The sequence below is a fragment of the Triturus cristatus genome, chromosome 4_1 (genome assembly GCF_964204655.1).
Source record: "Triturus cristatus chromosome 4_1, aTriCri1.1, whole genome shotgun sequence".
Classification (NCBI taxonomy): domain Eukaryota; kingdom Metazoa; phylum Chordata; class Amphibia; order Caudata; family Salamandridae; genus Triturus; species Triturus cristatus.
In genome coordinates, this window is record NC_140585.1 from 103,877,864 (window position 1) to 103,897,491 (window position 19,628).

Genomic DNA, 19,628 nt, shown 5'->3' on the forward strand with positions numbered 1-19,628 from the left:
TCCATATACTTCTTCCCAGACTTCACCCTCATTGTCCAATGGCAGCGGCGTACTTTTGATGAGGTTAAGCGTACACTACGGACCAAGGATCTCAAATACACAATGTTGTTCCCAGCCAAATTAAAAGTTCTGGACAAGGATTTTTTTTTTTACTTTACATCCCCTAAGGAAGTGTGGGACTGGCTGGAGAGAGGGCGGAGGGTGACCCAGCCAGTAAAGCGAGGACACAACCAGCGGTGGGGGCAACAGGGGGAAGACCCGTGCCGGGCTTCGCACTTGGACCACGAAACAGGCAGCTCAGTGACTGGAACTGTTCCCCCCTAACCGGGCTTGCAGAACTTGAACCTATACCTGGCACTGTCACTGCAGAATACTATGGTCAACCGAGACCTCTTCAGCAGGTATGGAACAATAAGAGAATGAGATGCAAGCTTACACGTTACCAAAGACAGGGTGGGCTAGGGAGGGCACAGAAGGAAGTTGTTAAGAACCTGAATACATCTATGGCTACACAACCCACAACAACATTGAAAATCCTCTCATGGAATGTAAATGGGTTGGGGGACAAGATCAAAAGGACTATGGTCCTGCAATACTTGTGCAGGCACTCCCCTGACCTCGTCCTCCTACAGGAAATGCACTTGCGAGGCCACCACTACCTGGCACTAAACAGGTTTGGATACACCCTCCGGGCACATGCAGGCTTTACATCAGGCTCTAGGGGGGTGGCAATCCTGGTTAAAAACACGGTGCCTTTTATTCCGGGCCGTACCTGGCAGGACCCACTGGGAAGATTTGTGGCCATAGCGGAGATGTGGGAAGGACTGAAGCCTAAACCTATGCTCTACATATATTCCGCCACAGCGGCATGCTAAATGAAGCTGGGTCTAGTTATTACCATATAATGCCCCAGGCCCATCCTGCCCCACACCTGAAGCATGTGACCTCCATATGACCCCACCTGCCAGAATGAAGGGATTTGTTAAATTGACCAAAGTATTGTAAACTCATTTCTGAACACAGTAGGCCCTGTAAAGCAGGCCCTGCGCCTCTCTGACTAAAAACATAAGACATCTCCTCAGCGAAGCCCCAGCTCCCCCACGGCCCCACTCTCTCGTTGCATCCAACGTGTACTTCTGTTCTCACATCTATTGAAATATATCAAAACCACAAGAACACAGAACATCTCAAGTAAAGAGGAACTCTTATAAACTTATAAAAATTTCCCTGAAGTGACACAAATCCTGTTCGATAGATGTTCAATTTCATTATGATTTACGGTCAAACATCAAGTGACCTTTTGATAAACGTTTGTAATGTGGGTGTCACTTCTGTGTCCCTAATATTTCCGAGAAGTGGCCAAAGATCTACGGTCAATAGTTCCTCATTTAAAGAGTATAAATGAGCTGCCCACAGTCCATTCGTCCAACTACCTCGCACAAATGACCCGATGGGTCATGAGGCATGTGTAGTTTCCCTCAGCCATCTTCTCTAGCGTCTTTAGGCTGAGGCTATAATGCTTATTGTATTTTGAAAATGTTTTCTTGTCTCTCTCCTCTAGATTATCATTGATTTAGAAATATATTTGCATTGCATGAGTTTGTTCTTTACTTTAAAAAAGTGTTTTTGATGCCGAGTCTTGTTGAAGTGGTTTCATTGTCATAAGGTTCAAGCAAGCTCTTGATTCAGTTCCTGCCTCACACACATGTATTTCCTCGTTTTAGACTGAGCATCCCGCTTCAGATTAAGGTGCCCCAAATCCCCCCTCCAACATGGACCTTTCCCTGAACTGAATAATACACTGTTAGACATGCCCCCAGGAGTGCTTATAATGGGTGGGGACATGAACGCAGTGATGTCCTCAGAACAACACAACCCACTTGGACGGGGAGGCGAACCTTTTGCGGGCCTTTAGAACCGTAATGGGTCTGTCTGACCTATGGAGATTGCATAACCCTTGTTGTAGGCAATATACGCATATATCCACGGCATATGTCAGCGGATCTCGTCTAGACTTTATCTTCACACAATGTACGCAAACAGGACATTTCCGTGAGGCACATCACAAGGCCAGGGGCATATCCGATCACTCACCAGTAAAGATCCTATTACACGGCCCAACTTGTGACTACACCCTTCCCCCTCGCATAGCTTCATGGTACCTTAAGACAGAGACTTCCAGGACAAGCTCAGAGAACATACCTAACAATAATTTGCTGAAAACGCGGGGTCGGTTGACTCGAGTTGCACACTCTGAGAAGAGTACAAAGTGGTGGTCAGGGGTTAGATTCAGGCTACGGTGGGGGGACTAGACAAGCAGAGGTGTGCCAGGTGTGAGGAATTTGAGAGTGAGATTGACACACTAGAGCAGGAATTCCACCAGGAGGAACTCGACACCTCTGATTTGAGAATCGCCACAAATGTGGTCATCCCAAATCAAAGAACAAACCCCCGGAGCTCTGTGGCTCCTACTGACCCATATCCTTGTTGAATTTCTAAACAAAAGTGCTGGCATGAGTGTTGGCGAACCGGCTTACCCCCATAATCTCCACCATGGTTCACCCGGACCAAACTGGGTTTATGCTTCAACGCAGCACTAGACTAAATCTTAGACGCCTCTATGGGTTGATGCAGGCCATGACCACTAATCCAACCGAGCCTACGGCATTACGGTCACTGGATGCCCGCATGGCATTCAACAGTACTGAATGGCCGTATCTACAGGCGGTCCTGTATAGGCTCGGCCTGGGCCAGAGTTTCATCGCTTGGGTTTGTCTCTTATACCGGGACCCAAGAGCCCTGCGTGAATGGGTCAATTTCTCAATTTTTTGCAGTGCACAGGGAAACACACGAGTGTTGTCCACTCTCGCCCATGCTCTTCACGTTGGCGCTTAAGTCACTTGGGGCATCGATCAGAGGAGACCCCATAGTTAGGGGCATAGATATGGGGGGGAATGGGAGGAGCGAATATTATTATACGCAGACAACATATTACCTTACGCAAGCAAACCTAGACAAACGTTCCAAAGATTAATTAACATAATCCGAGTGTTTGAAACATACTCAGGGTTCCAGATAAATTGGGACAAGTCCCTCATTTTTCATCTTTCTGGAGCACTGCCCACACTCACTTCAGAATGTGCGGCCCTAACAAAACATGACAAATTTAAATACCTGGGTATTTGGATAACACATTCAACTGAATTATTCCTCCAAATGAAAGTTTATACACAGTTGATTAGACTTCACAAAGACACTGCCCACTGGCACCAATTACCAATCTCCCTGATAGGTAGGGCAGTGCTCTTCAAGATGATGGCCCTCCCACGATTACTCTATTATTTACAAAATACGCCACATAAGATCCCATACACCTTCTTTCTGGCCATTGAAGGGGAGCAGCGTACCCTACTCTGGATTAGTGGGACACCGCAAATTGCATTACGCACACTCCAGCATGCGTATACGAGGGTGGGCTTGCTATCCCAGATATCCGGAACTATTACCTGGCGGCCCACCTCATTAATATCAATGGCTGTGCCTTTGCATCCCGATCGGAACCTGCATACTGAGTGGATTGTCAGGCCTTGGGAGCCAACGGGCCCCTACCGTTGTTGTACCAAGGAAGTGGGGGGAACCCGCTCCCTACACACACACAAGTAGTGGTGTGAGTTTGGCATGGTGGCACCAAGGCACTGGGATGGAAGGACAGATTGACCCAGCAAACTGCATTGTGGCACAGCGGTGCATTGAGAGAGGTAGGCCGCTTACAGGGATTCCACAGATTAGCCTCATAGGCATAGATACCCTCTGTGATATATGGCGCAAAAATAGGATGATTACCGTTAAGGAATTACAAACAGAATATCAACTGACGAACAAGGAACAGTATAAGTACCTACAGTTGAGACATGCCTTGAAGTGCCACATACTGGACGTGGAGCCACTGCCTGAGTACTCTCCCCTAGATGACCGATTGTTATTAGACCCTATACCTGACGGGAAATAAGCTTCACAACGCAGTCATTACATCGCACTACATTTACAACACAGTCATTACATCGCAACATCCTTTACAATGCATGTCACTACAACACAGCCATTACAGGGCATGTCACTACAACGCATAACACAACAACGCAGGCATTATATCACATGTCATCACAACGCATACCATTACAACGCATAGTACCCCTACACTATCCAACACTTACCCTACTGTTGCACCCACTGGAGTTAGAATAGTAATTTTTACCCCTACACTATCCAACACTTACCTTAAATTCAATGTAATGGTATGTGTTATAATGGTATAATGCGATGTATTGGAATGCGTTGTAAATGCAGTTTTAAAAAATTTGCCGTGATGGCATGCGATGTAAATGTATGCATTGTAAAGGATGTTGCGATGTAAAAACTGCATTGTAAAGGCATGCGTTGTAAATGTATACGTTGTAATGTTATACATTCATACCGGACAGCTCGATCTTCCACACATACAGGAAATTAATGAATAACCTCCCGGATCCTCTGGGACCACTTAGGGCTGCCTGGGAAATGGACTTGGGACTGATAGAGGACGATGATTGGCAGGAGGTGGTCTAGAGCCCCAGGTGAAATCACCATGTGGACGCGATTCCGACTAATCAACTCAGAATTCTATATAGAGCATATTTCCCCCGTACACTTCAACACAAGATCGAAGGGCTGACTCGGACCAATGTGTTAGGAGTTGCAGTGAAGCTGGCACTTTCTTCCACATCATCTGGGGATGCCCCAGAATTCAATGCTACTCGGTCAGGGTTGCGGGGGTGATGTCGGAAGTTCTGGGGATGCGCATTCAACCGGAGCCATGCTGGGACCTACTTGAGATCATGGGGAAGACTGATGGCTAGCGCACATACAGAAATGTCTAATGCTGGCTTCTGGGGTGGCAAAGAGTAATATTACACAGCTGTGGGGGGCTCGGGATCCCCCGAACATCTCCAACTGGATAGCGGATATGGACTGGTGCCGATTGGCAGAAAATGTAATCTACAAGAGCAGGGGCTGCCCAGAGAAGTGGGAAAAATGGAGCCAATGGGAGAAGTATAGAACTTAACAATGGGTGAGGGAGGGAGGTCCAGATCTGGGAGAACTGTGGATGTAAATAATTGCAATGTAATACCCTGTCTGATGTATCTGTCCTCTACTGCATATGCATATTGTTGCTCTCCTTGTAATGGGGACCTTGTGAAGCATAACTGTCTGACGACTTTTGTGTATCTGGATGGATAGTTTGTTGAAACAAATAAAAAAAAAATTTTTTAAATGCACAACAGAACAGAAGAAAACAGGCACCTTGGAGAAATACCGAGATAAAGGAGATAAGAAACTAATTAGAAAGCTGCAACATGCCTAGCTCAAAACAAAACACCAATTAAGACAAACTTCACCCACAGAAAGTTAACAGATTATACAAGTCAGCTATCAGAAAAGCCAAGAAAAGGAACTATTCAGACTGAATTCAAAATGCTAAATGTGCAAATAAAGAATTCTATAAAAGGATATATTGATAGCGGTATAGGATGAGAAATAAGGTAGTGCCTTGAATAAGCTGAATTAGAAGAAAAGTAATAAATATATAGATACATATGTACATGGTAGGTATATATATGCATAAGGAAGGTAATATATGTACATTAAAAACCACAGAGACCGTGTTGGATTACAGGGACCATGCTCTTGGATTTCCAATTGATTTTGATGTTTTCTGACAGACTTTTGCCTTGAAAAAGCCCCTGGCCGATTGGCGATTGGGCGAAACATATGTTGGCTGTTGTTGTTCTTTTGCATCATTAACATGTGCATACAAGACAATAAAGAAATTATTTATTGTCCAACGCAACACAGTTCTTGGATATATTTTTTTCTTCAATAACTCATTGCAGAATTAAAGGGTACAAACCTCCACCAACTACCTACATTAAAAATGCATTTAATAAATTTTGGCTTTCTAGTGTTGTTCTTTAAATTAATTTATTTGTTGTAATTCAATTGTGAAGCAATTGTAGAAAAATACAATAAAAGATTTACTTATTAATGCAGTCACTTATAGACATGTTAAAAACATAGAATAATGTAACAAACAATAAGCAATATGCGCATTTGTTAAGCAGAACTAACAAATATCTATATTTTTCAAGCAGAATTATTAGGCACGCGTATACAAAGCAATACACATATGTAGGTATATATCTATAGCCCAAATAAACCATGGTTTCAGGTCTGTTTGCGTGAACTCTTACAGGGTCTCACCCTCTGCTCGCTTGCTGCTGCTGCTGCTTTGTGTGTTCAGGGAGGGTTGTTTCTGCCTTGGTCTGCACATCTCCATGTTTGCCTGATTTTCAATGAGGTGCCCATCATCAGTGTGGTGTTTCTTTAAGCAAAGGCCACAAAGGAAAAGAAACAGGCCTCCTGGATTGGACAGTGATTATTCCAAATGGTAGGACATCAGTTGTGAAGAACAAGCTTAATGAACCAGCAGTCACATTTTTATCAGTGCTTTGTCTCTGTCCCTGACATGTCAAGTTATTACTTGTGGCACGTCACATAAAGAAGAAACACTAAAACAAAGAAAAACAAGCATTGAAAATGCATTAGGTCTCGCCTTTAATTAAGTTAAAGCCATTTGCTTTGCTAATGGTGTTGTATAGCAAAGCAAATGGCTGACTTAATTAAAGGTGAGACCTATTGCACACCCAGGAGTTCTGCTTTATATGACTGCGTTTGGCGCACGAACAGCTAGCTGAACTTGCGTGTCCCGGCCTTTTATCATTTGACTGGCTAGGGAGTTTTTTTGTGTGTTTAATTTTGATCGTATGAGGGGGATTACGTTTGTGCAAGTTTGAACTTTGCAAAATAATTTATATAGAAGAGTAATAATTTGAATAACTTTCCCAGCTTGAGGCCGAGGTCATTAGCGTCTCTCTCTCATGCCAGAGAGCGCGGGATACATCACTGGACTCTAGTTGCAACTCTTACGGTCTACAGGGTACGGGGATAGGTCTAAGATGTGTGGTTGCCCCCTCCTAGATGGCTGTTTGAGGGTGGTGTGAGCCGTCCAGCAGGAAGGAGCTTGTTCTGGGTCAGGACACCAAGGAATGATGGTTGTCCCCGACCACCATCTCAAACAGGTGTCCACACGGGTGTGTGTACGGAAGCTCAATTTTAGAAGCAGTTGTTTTCCCCTCAAATTTGCAAGGCAGTTTCATCCAGCTACATTTTGAAACTTTGGAGATTAAAATTTTTAGTTCATGAATAAATAATTTCTATACACTTGTTGAGTCGTCAGTGCGAGTCATAAATACTTTAGTACTAACGACACTACACTTTAAATTAAAAAACAATTGTGGTCTGAAAACGAATGTGAGCTACTATCACTAGGCAGGACAAAATGTGCACATTGGTGATTTCAACAATGGTTCACAATCCAGGGAAATGGATTTTGAACCAATTAAATCTCACAAAGTTCAAGTAAAGCAAAATACACGAATTCCTCACAACCGTAATACAACTTTTATAAGGCCTAGTGGATTCAGTCACATGCACATATACAATCTTGCTGGCTTTCTCTGCTGCACCCCTTGTCCACTAGATTGCCTCCTCCTATCACCACTCCCTGCAAACACCTCCCAGCCGTTCCGAATGACAGCCTGAGACCAAACTTTGTTGTTTTTGTTAGAGATATAAAAATCTGAAGCTGTATTTTTCAAGTAAACATAAATACAAATTCACATCATCATCGTATAGCACTTAGGGGTGGGCGGAATTTGCGAAAGTCACTTTCGCAAATTATCGCGAAAATGTTAAAAATCTCCGCAAACACGCGGAAATATCGCGAAGATGCGGAAGTTTTTTTCCCGCCAGTTCGCGGTATTTTCTGCTTGGTCGCGGCTCGCCAACTTACCCATGTGGTTGTTTTCAGTTGTCTCGCGGTGCATGATCGCGAGAAGAAAGACGTGATCGCGCAACGCATGACGTCACTGCGGGCGCGAACTCTCATGGAGAATGCGACCGGATCGGGAAACCTTGTCGGCGAACGCGGGGATTCAGGTAAGGCGATCGCGCGCAAGCGAGAATGTATTATTTTACAGCGCGAGCAAGAAACAAATTATTGCTAAGCTGCGGAATGTGGAAATTTTGACATTTTCGCGCTTTCCACGGAGCGCGAAAATGTCAAATTATCGCAATTTCCGCGACCGGAACGAAATTTTTGCCCAGGCCTTATATACAGGTTGCAACACAGTTTTTTCCCCGCAATACATAGTCCGCTCGACATTGAGTCACCTACAACTCCTATACTTTCCTGTGCATCACAAATCATTCTGTGAACTCACGGTTTACCCTTCAACTCCGCCCCAATACCTCAGACCTTCCTAACCCCTCTGGGGGCTCTACTTAGGGTGTGAGTAGCCCAACTGTTCTTATGGGAATCCTTGCTGTTTATAGTAGTGCCGGAGGCCTGCTCACCCCAGAGCAACCCTCCCTGGGGCACCCCTTACACCCGCTGGAGAGCTAGTCTGGGCAACGTGGCCATGGTCCCCTGGCGCAGACCCATCCCAAAAACATTCCCAAAAGTCACTGTTCCGAAGCGCCAACTGCGCACGACTGAAATGTGGGGTAAGGGACCAAGAAAGCAACTGGTCCAACCCCTGCGAAATTGCAGAATCCTTAACAATTGAGGAAAGCCCCCCCCCCCCTCTGAAGTCAACGAGACATTTGTGTCCTTTGTAACTAACTTTATCTGAGATGCAAAGGGTACCTTAATTTTGCCCGCTAACCATAAACTAACTCACCTCGCCGTAATATGACAAAAAGCATAACATAACAATTTTAAATAATATAACAAACATAGGATCTACCTGAAGCAGAAACGGAGAGTAAAAGACGACTGCAGCTAGCAATAACTTTATACCTATGACGGAAGGAACCTGACATAACCTAACATGAAAAACTTACACCAAATCGAGTCTACTAACTTCGGGGATGGGTGGACGAGTAAAGAAGAGATTCCCCGCCATGCAGTAGCTTCTAAACTGCGGCTCTCAGGGTGTGCGGCGGTAACGGTCTTTGCGGCAAGCAGGGCTGGACGCAAAGAGTCCGATGTTTGCCTAGCTGTGCCTTTTACCTGTGTGGCCCCCTGGCTAGACCTATCGACAATTCTGGCCGAGGGACACCTCCCTCCCCCTTGCAAGCTCCATGTAGGATAAGATGGCAGGCCGGGCCCAAGGTAGGGGAATCACCTGCTGGTTCGTCTGCCATCTTGTGCCTCCGGGCCATGCTGTGTCCTCCATAATGTTGGCTATCCCCATTTGGGGTGTGTCTTTGGGCATTCCCTCGCTTTTTTGCTGTATATCTCCTTACATGTATATTTTCGGTCTCTTTCTGGCTTGCATTTTGTATTTCTCCCCGTTACTCTCTGTGAGAAGTTGGCCTGGCATATGCTGTCTCCTAGTTATAGGGACACCTTGCACCAGTCCAATTCGACTCTTATTGATGATAGGTTTAAGACAACCTTTAAAGAAAGCTATCCTAGTGGTAACTGTGGAGAGCAGCCTTCAGGCTAAGTCTTGAAGGAGTGTTAAGCTTATTGTTTTACCATAGATAACCTCTTGAATAACCAAATGAAAGAGTAGCCCACACAGGTATATATATAAAATATATGTATTTATTCTAGACAGAATCCCACAGTTTCTTTATGAAGCTGTGGCAAAGTTACAATTCAAACAAGCATTTATAAACACAATAAATAGCACAGGAATCACAGGGCCCCGGGGGGGGGGGGGACCAAACCATATATCAAAAAAGTGGTATAAGAACCACGACAATTCTACAGACAATGCCTAGGGCATTTAGGATCGCTGGCCCCTTAAGAATCCACCCCAGGTTATGAGGAAGGGGACCCACGGGAGGCGCGTGCAGTGAAAATAGCTGCTATCGGAATCTCTATTATAGTCTATGGAGAATGTCGCGGTTGAAATTACACAGATTAAAGTCACTTCTAGCAGGAGTACAAAGTTAAAACTTTAGATTTAAGCTTATGAGGAGCCCACTACCACGAGAGTACCGAGGTACCACTGTTACCTGCCCCAGGGAAGCCGGGTGCATAGGTCGTTTTCGATGTCGGGTCGCGGGCTGATTTTCTATAGGAAAATGTTCAAAAGTGCTGCTAGCCAAGAGCGTCGATGATGCCGTGAAGATCAAAGATGTGAAGATTGTAGAGAAGAACCTGAAAGCAGAGGGGACAGAGTCTGGGTCACGGCAAAGTGACCAGGAGGCTCAAAGCAAAGAGCCCTTCGATGTCGGGTGCTTCAGGTGGAAAGTGGTGTAGCTTCGATCTGCAGCCACGGGCTCCGGGAGGCTTCAAGGAAGGCCAGCTTCTGGAGGGCGACTGTCCCACATCGGATGAGGGTTGCTGCGGTGTTAGTGTCCGGATTGGATCCACTAAGCCTTGGCAACCGCAACCCACGCAAGATGAAAAATCTGCTGCAGTACAGACCCACGAGGTCTGGGAGAGGTCTCCTTCAAGGAGACTGTAGAGCAGGCCTGGAGCAACCAGGGGAACTCTTAATTGTTGAAATAGACCTCCGCTGGGGCCCACAAGTCGAGAGACAAGGGACCGCGGGAGGTGGCAATTTGGAGTGCGTAAAAGGGCACCCACGGGCCACCCGAGGGGGCTAGGGTGCTGGTCTTTGGCACAATTGCTGTAGAGTGGTTGGCTCGTAAACGGGCCAAAGCACAACTTCCCCACTGGTCAGGGTCGTGTGCTACGCAAGAGGTGGCCGGTGTCCTGGGGTATTGGACTCCGGGATGCGCTGGAAACCCACCTCAAGGGTGCTGGAAGTCGTCAAAGTCCGTAGGAGCAGCGAAGTTCCAACCGGGTCACTTGCAGTGTTTCAGGTGCCTGCCAAGCAGGGGGATAACCCCTTTATCCCAAGGGAGATTTCTTCCGTCAGCTGGGCAGCAGCAAGTCGAAGGTCAAGACTGTAAAGTTCAAGATTAATCTCAGGCTCCCTGGCCACGTTATTCACCTTTATCCCCAAGATTAGGGGAGTGTCCACCAATGAGAGGTGAGGCGGGAAAGGGTGGCTACACCCTCTCTCCTTTGTGTGTTTCCCGCCTGGGCGAGGGGCAGGATGCCCCTGAACCGGTTCCAAGCGGTGTATGCAGAATGAGGGCTCTGCAGCTGCCTACGTGCAACTCTGAAAGGACATTTGGTGCACCCACCCTGTTCCAATCCACATTATCCTGTCTGGGGAGATGCTAGCACCTCCCTGCCACAGGAGCCCTATTGTCCAGCTGGCGAGGCTGGGGTTTTCCCCAGCAACAGCCAGCCAGGGTCGTGTAGGTGGCGGGCAGTAGCCATTTTGTGTTACTTGTGCACTTTTAAATTGGTGTCCAAATTCTACCGCTTTTCCCATATCGCCCCTCTAGCAGGGGGGAATCGTACCCTCATGCCCATGACTGCACTGGGGGTATGATTCCTACATGTTTGACAGCAAACACGATATGGTTCTGTGTAGCCATTCTCAAGTTATCGCGTTATCGCGATAGACTTATAATGCGGTTAAGAGTATATGGTATGGCTACACTACAAATAACCCAGCAATGATTTTACGAAGGTTGCAGGGAGGTCCTACTCACGTAGGGGTCCCCCCTCACACATACCTCAGCACCCTTCCTTGTAGGATTAGCAAGACCTGCTATAGGGGTGACCTATGAGAGTATATGTGTTGTAATGGGTTGGGTTATAGGTTACCTATATCCCTGTAAGGGGTGCTAGCACCACCTTACCCAGACTACAGTAGTGGTCTGGTGGTGTCAGTTTGTATGGCTGTTCCAGGGTGGCACAATAAGTGCTGCAGCCCTGGTAGGCCTACTGAGGGACCCATGCCCTGGGTACCTAGGGTACCATCTACAAGGGACTGTCAGGGCATCCTCAGCATCCAATTGGTTTGTACCTAGGGTACTTCACATTAGTTTTAGGGAGAAAGCAGATAGGCTGGGGTCCTGGATAGCAGGATCCCAGCCAGACTAGTCAAAAAACACTCAAATACCAGGCTAAAAGTTGGGGGCAACCATTAGTCAGATTCCACCTTCCTACACTCTCCCACTCTTTTCTCCATTCGTATTGTTTTTCTCTCTACAGCTATACACCCACAATCTAGCCTCTCCCCACTCGTGCTCACACACTCTGCCCCCCACTGTCTATCATCTGTGCACTCAAAAGCACCTTCTCTCTGCCACCCCGTATGTAATATCATAGCCATTTGACGGTAAAGTGGGTGGAGGTCGTGGTTCATGTGTGTAGTATCGAAGTGGCGCAGTGCGGTGCTCGTATTGAAACTCAGCGTGTAATGGTATAGTGCTACAGAGGTAAAATATGCATGCAGAGGTCCAGTATAGCACGACGATTTCTCAGAATAGTAACATGACCGCTGACTTCTGACCGAGGGCAGTAATGGCCAAGTAGTACTAATAGATGAGAGTTTTTGGAGGGCCCGAAGTAGTGTGTAAGTGTATGTTTTAAAATGAAGTAATCATACCGGGGAAGACTGCCAATGTAGCAGTATAGTCACCGTCGCGGGTTGCCTGTCAACAGGGAGGAAGCAGCTTTGAGTTCCGAGGAAGCGCCCGGTACCTTCTAACAACCGAGGCTTCCCTACACCCGCAAAGAAGATCAGAGTGCGCCAAAGACAGAATAGCGCCGCCGGAAAGGAAGCTGCTTCACTGAAGGACTGTGGACAGCCCAATGCCATCTTTGTTCCTCCGTGCGCGTGAAAGCGAAAGCACGCCCCCATGCACGCACGTGTGGACATCATACGCGAAGAGTTGCCATGACAACTTGCACAAGATGGCGTCGGACTATCCACAGTCCATAGGGGCACGTGCATGCTGTCTGCATTGGACAGATGGCGAGAGCAGTCATCTTTGTCAATGCAGGCGCGTGCATGTAAGCGTTGGGGAGAATCGATTGCAAAAGGTGCTCCCCAAGGCGAGTGCAGCGCATGCGCTGCTTTCGCCAGGCGAGACCTAAAAATGCCTTCTTCCATGCCTGGGAATCGAACCCGGGCTGCGGCGGCGAGAGCACCGAATCCTAACCACTACACCACCAGGGAGCGCTATATGCACATCTGAGCACATGCTCTAAGGCCAGTATGAGGCTGCGTGGTGTTATGGGTTATGTTCATCAACCAATGTAGGTCCCAAGAACACACATCAGGATAACACTCTCAAGCTAGTGTTTACTAAACTTAAGAAAACATCAACAGACACAGAAAACACACTACTTTGAGGTAGACCATAAAGAACTGAATTCTGTTCAGAGTTTCAAAGTGCCCACAATATAGAAGACCCTCATAACACACAACAACTGGCGAGGAAAAACAGCCAGAACCAGTTAAGCATAATGGAAACAAGCATTGGCATAGTAAATAGGTCTCGCCTTTGGGACCCTATAAGTGTTTAGCCATGCAGCACATTGTCTATTATATTACATTAGCCAATAAAAAACATCGAAGTTTGGGGTAAATCAATGTGTGCATCGAGGATATCTATATAGGATGTTACAAGCTATCAAAGGCAGTGCTATAATGGGCAGTTCCTCTCTGCTTTCGAGTCCCTGCACTTCTTTTATTTGGAGCACTTCTCAGCACTGCTGCAAACTGTGGCATTTCTCCGGAGCAAACGGGTGCTTTGTAAAGTGAGTCCCTGCACTTCCATATTTCACTAAAAACCCTTATCACAGGAAGAAAGACTCATATTCAGAATAAGAGATCAGTGTTATCATTACAACAGGGTGGCAGGTCCTTGCATAAAGCGGTTCCCTGAGGTAACCATAAAAGATGTGACAACATTTTATGTGCAACAGAAGATTGAAAAATTCAGGCTCACGGAAAAGGTTAGTATCAGCCCAAATTAGATAAGACCTGAGTGTTTGTAGGTTATGATGATGTTGAGGAGCAAGCACCCCAAAGCAGAAATACAAATTCCAAACATGCCTTAAGGCTCCTTTAGGCCTAAAATGAGTTTAACTTGGTGACATCGCTCCTTGCTCAAGACATTTTTGAGCTTTCCTTTGAATATGTTTAGTTGGCACTTTCAGGGGCCCCTAATGTCTGGGCCTCTCCAGCCAATAAACGGAAATGACAGAGGGGAACAATTCACACTACATAAAAATTGCAAAAAGAGTTCCTCGAAGTATAAAAGTGGTGTGCCCTCTGTGTTGTGCTTTCCAGCTTTTTACTCTTAATACTCCAAGCAAGTGGCTTGAGTACTTCATGTTAGGAGGGAGGTAAGGGTTGACCGGGTGGCCGACTGCAGGACTACACTGTGCCTGCAGCATATTAAAAGAGAAAAAAAGAGAACATCAGTTATTGAAGAAGAACTGAAGCCCAGTCAGATAAAGACCCTTGCGTAGTTCACCCATGAAAAAAAGCTAGCCTTGATTGTAATCATTTTTTGGTACCAAAGCAGTGTCAGTACACTCTGCTTTAGCGTAAGGAATAAACATTAAACTGCACCAGTTAAATAGTGGACAGTTAGTTCCTAGGCAGGCCTTTTCCTCTAGTCTGTGTGGCACACATGCGCTCCTTGTCTTCTGCCACAGGGATGACGAGAACCTCAACAGATGCCACTAGGTTGGTACAGTCACCCCTTGAGCAGATTGCTAAGGTGCCCTAAGTCCATGGCAGGCCCATGGTGCACCTGGACACTTTCAGCTGCAGTGGGCTGGGCAGACAAACTTTTTTTCGCCAGACCAAGCGAGAATGTTTCTAATGGGGCGCTACTGGTGCAATATGCGACCAATAGCTGCCACATACATATTCAGTGACTGAATAGTGTGGCACTAAGATGGTGATGTTGCAAGAGCCTTCGTGCAGGGGAGGGGAAGGAAGAGCGAGTGAGCTGCAGTAAGAGGGAGTGTAGTTAAAAAAAACACAGCCTCAACATAAAAAAAAAAATTGAAAACCCGTGATTGAAAATGAAAGCGGGCATTTAGTTAAAAGGCAGCAGCCTCCAAATTCAAATAATAAAACCAGCGATGGTAAAAATGGGAATGGCGTGTATTTAACAGGGCACGGCATACAACAAAGTTTGTTAACACATGCATAACACGATATCTGAGAATACCCTAACTAACATTCTGTGTGATGCCCCGCATGTACTGTCCACCTCCTGTCCCTAATGATGGCACAGACTGGTGGGGGGGAGCTAGATAAAAGGGTGGGATAGAAGATGAAGCAGCAGGAGCGTGTGCTGGGTGAGAGGAGAGCCTTTCCAAGGAAACAGAAAACAAGCAATATTCACTGTCTTCACTTTTCAAGCACTGCACTCGTGCTTGTAGCGGCATCTACCTTGCGGGAGCGAGCAGCGGCCATATGTTTGTAATTAACGTGGCCGCACCGCTGCTCGCCCCCGCAAGGTGGATGCCACCACAAGCATGAGTGCAGTGCTTGAAAAAGTGAAGACCGATGGCTAAAGGCCCTCCTAGGCAGCGCATGCGCGCTGCCTAGGCGAGACCTAAAAACACTATAGCATACTGCTTTTTAAATACTAAAGTTAATCTGATATCAACAGCCCTTGAAATGCTCAATTTCTTCACAAACTCATAACATCTAACATGCATCAAATAGGCAGTAGACATTAAAGTCAATTTTATTAACAAAAACACACATAATCTATACTCACTATAAACACACTACTGTAGAACACACAAAATATAAAATAAAATCTCTTGCAAGGGCGAGACCCATTGGCTTTGCCAATGCTTGTTTTATATTGGCGAGGGCTAGGCAGCCCCCCCCCCCCTCCCCCAACAATAAAGTTTTTTAAGGACCATAACATAACATGACAAAGGAAGCATTTGAAAAGCCAAAAGGCTGTTAGCTAACTTCAATCCGATTGGCTTTGCCAATGCTTGTTTACTTGTATCTCCTACTCCTAAATGATCTTAAAACCCTGCTAACTCCATCCATGGCCATGTTATTGAATTTTGTGGATTGCACAAACTATCATTGCTTTACCACATTCTAAAAGTAATGTGTTGTTCTTTTTACAGACCTACATTTAAGCTGCAGGGAGGCACTAGTGAGAGTATTAATTGCAATTAAACCGTGAACACAGGAGGGGTGTATCACTGTGAGCGACATCTTGATAAGTATTTAAAAATGCTGCCTCATGACTTGGTACCAATGCTGAAAGACTAATGTGTACAATAAAACTCGGAAGAGCTTCCTGCATTGTGCTGCCGGAAATGATAAGGGCTGTTTAGATAACACAGAACTTGAATGGCTTCCTCTCAGGAAACACTGAAACAGTAGCCAGCCCAGCATACCAGGTTACTTACACTGCTTCCATTGTCACTTTCCTTTGAAAGACAGGGCAAAAATCAATGGTGTCTTTACAAGCGAGGCCGAATTTCTCTGCGGTTGATGACATGGGAAGGTCAGTTATTTATGAGGCGCTCATTTTGTTGCAGACAGTCTCATAATTGGTTAATAAGCTGGCTTCATAATTTATGCATCTTCTAATTGCTAACATTAATGCTGATCTCAGCTCCTGCAGCATGAAAAGTTATAGTCATGCATCTGATGTAGCAAACACATCCTGACATGCTGCTGTCGTGCACCCAAGCAGAAGCTTGTATGATCTCGGACCACGCCACTTTATCTGGAAAGGTTGCATTTCAACTTTATGAAAAAACAAGCAGCCATGCGGCCGTGAAAGTGATCGCGTTCAAACATCAAAGCGGCCGTGCGGCTGCGAAAGTGAAAGTAATCGCGGTCAAGCGCGGCGCGCGCGCCCGCGCACTTGCACTGTAGCTCTAGGCTGGCCTGGTAGCACTTTTTGGAGCCCTCTCAAAAAGTCTCGCTATCCCAGCGCATGCGCTGGGTCAGGCGGGACCTAAAAAAACACAGCATTCTAGGAGGCCAGCACATCTCGGGGACTCCTATTGGAGGGCAGCAGACCTTCTCGGGGACCACTGCAGGAGGGCAGCACATCCTCTCGGGGACCCCTGCAGGAGGTCAGCAGACCTTCTCGGAGACCCCTGCAGGAGGGCAGCAGACCCTCTTGGAGACCCCTGCAGGAGGGCAGCAGACCTTCTCGGGGACCACTGCAGGAGGGCAGCAGACCTCAGGGACCCCTGCAGGAGGGCTGCAGACCCTCTCGGGGACCCCTGCAGGAGGGCAGCAGACCTTCTCGGGAACACCTGCAGGAGGGCAGCAGACCTCAGGGACCCCTGCAGGAGGGCAACAGACCTCAGGGACCCCTGCAGGAGGTCAGCAGACCTTCTCGGAGACCCCTGCAGTAGGGCAGCAGATCTTCTCGGGGAACACTGAAGGAGGGCAGCAGACCTCAGGGACCCATGCAGGGGGGCTGCAGACCCTCACGGGGACCCCTGCAGGTGGGCAGCAGACCTCAGGGACCCCTCCAGGAGGGCAACAGACCTTCTCTTGGACCCCTGCAGGAGGGCAGCAGACCCTCTCGGGGACCCCTGCAGGTGGGTAGCAGACCTTCTCAGGGACCCTGCAGGAGGGCAGCAGACATTCTCGGGGACCCCTGCAGGAGGGCAGAAGACCTTCTCTTGGATCCCTGCAGCTCGTCACTCTCACGTGTCCCAGATCCAAGCACCAGTACTTCACCCAGCCCAAGTTTTTTTTGCTTTGGATGCTGGGTCCCCTCGCCCTCAGTTTAGAGAGTTAGAAACGGGACTACAAGTCCCATAATACACTGCACTAATCGGACCTGCTTTTGGCAGAAATGCCTGGACCTTGGGACTATAAAATCTCTTATGAGGACGGCGGGGCAGGCACTTCCGGGTAGTGGTACTTTTGCTTCCACAATGCGCCTGTAAGTTGTAAACCATTAGGTTTATAAAGATAAAGAAGCTTCGCCTTCATATTAAACACTTTGTCAGAGTCCGCCCGATCATTTCATTTATTTAGTGTGAAAAAACACGTTTAGATACATTTTATTTATTGCATAGTACTTTGTTTTTTTATGTAAATAATAACCCTCCATTACACGTTTTGTGTTTTTCAAGAACGTACACAGAAGCTTAAATTTAAATCCTTCCCAAAAAGTGTATCTCTTAAAAATTGCCCGTCCTCGATCTTAAAAGGGTATGTGATTGTATTAGAAAATCTTTTACTTAGATTAGATGAGCGTCAGTACTCATTAGCATTCGTGTCACATTATAGATTACATTTAAAATAGATGTCCACTCGTCATGCTTTCAAAATATAGGCCGAGTATAAAAAAAAAAAACAGCACTCTCCCCGTCGGGGAATTGAACCCCGGTCTCCCGCGTGACAGGCGGGGATACTGACCACTATACTAACGAGGAGCCGATGAGCTCATGCCTACAGAGCAGCTCCTAGTCGTATTCTGCAACCCACTGGTGCCCGTTATGTACCTTATCATGTGTGTCATTTCGCAGCTCCTTCCCACCAACACAGGAGGCCACCGGCTCAACAAACACACACACTCCCTCTCACAATACACATACAAACACACTCCTCCCTAACAACAATCCTCTCAGCTCCTAGCAGGCGCTCTCAGCAGCGCTCCCCAACACCATCACCTGATGCCAGAGTCTCCACAACCAGCTCCCAGCGCTGATCCTGCGGGGCCCGGCTTGGCTCTGCCTGATGATGGGTGATTGCAGCGGGGGCTGCACACTGGCAGTGGGGCGGGAGACCCTCCCAGCCCCCAGCCGGAGGAGAGAGCTGGGGTGTAAAGGTGAAGAGAGGAGGCAGGAAAAGCCCAGGTGTGTGAGTGTCTGAGAAAGAGGCGCTTTCTATTGTAAAGCAGAGGAAAAAAAGTTACGTTTGCAAAACACATTCGAACCGGATTTGAACCAGCGACCCAAGATGTGATTACTGCAGTAGCCCACTCTACCAACTGAGCTATCGAAAGCTGGGCAGACCGCGGACAAGGCGCTAAATGGTAGAAGGAAAGGTGCTTCACCCCGGAGGGATATTCTCTAAATTGTGAGTCTTACATTGAGTAGGATTGCGAGAAACGTGTGTCAATAAAGAAGGAAGGGTGTGAGAGGGAGGAAGGAAGAAGCTGGCACCTGGAAGAAATCAAGATTGATGTTGTTATAGCAGTGTTTGAATATACCAAGGTTTAGAAGGTTTAAAGTTTCACTATTGTAATGTTTAAACAACAAAAAATCTGCCGAAACCCGGGATCGAACCAGGGACCTTTAGATCTTCAGTCTAACGCTCTCCCAACTGAGCTATTTCGGCGGCTTCTGTTCCCTGCGTGTGACCGCCCTGGCTCCAGAGACCCTGGAGGTTTCCTGCATTATTGGTGAGTTTACAGGGGTTATTACCAGGCGTCCAGGGCTCTCATCACCTCCGCCCTCACACTGAGAGAAGCCTCGCTGGGGGGCGCTGCTCTCCTCCCAGCACTGAAGACCAGACACGGAGCTGGCATTCTAAGCAGTGACGTCATCGACGCCGTGACTCTTCTCAAAACTCAACCACATCCAGGCAGGTAAAACTGCACCCACCCTAAGGAGCCATCGAGCGTCACTGGCACCGGGACCCGCCTGTGATGGGTGGATGTTGTTAGCA

At 47.0% G+C, this 19,628-nt stretch overlaps 2 non-coding genes across 2 annotated transcripts; both read right to left on the reverse strand.

Annotated features, from left to right (window-relative positions):
- Nucleotides 1–18,319: 18,319 nt before the first annotated feature.
- Nucleotides 18,320–18,391, reverse strand: TRNAD-GUC (transfer RNA aspartic acid (anticodon GUC)). Its single transcript has one exon. It is a non-coding gene; the product is annotated as a tRNA-Asp (tRNA).
- An 834-nt stretch (nt 18,392–19,225) lies between these two features.
- On the reverse strand, nt 19,226–19,298 carry TRNAF-GAA (transfer RNA phenylalanine (anticodon GAA)). The gene has a single exon. It is a non-coding gene; the product is annotated as a tRNA-Phe (tRNA).
- Between the last annotated feature and the right edge of the window lie 330 nt (nt 19,299–19,628).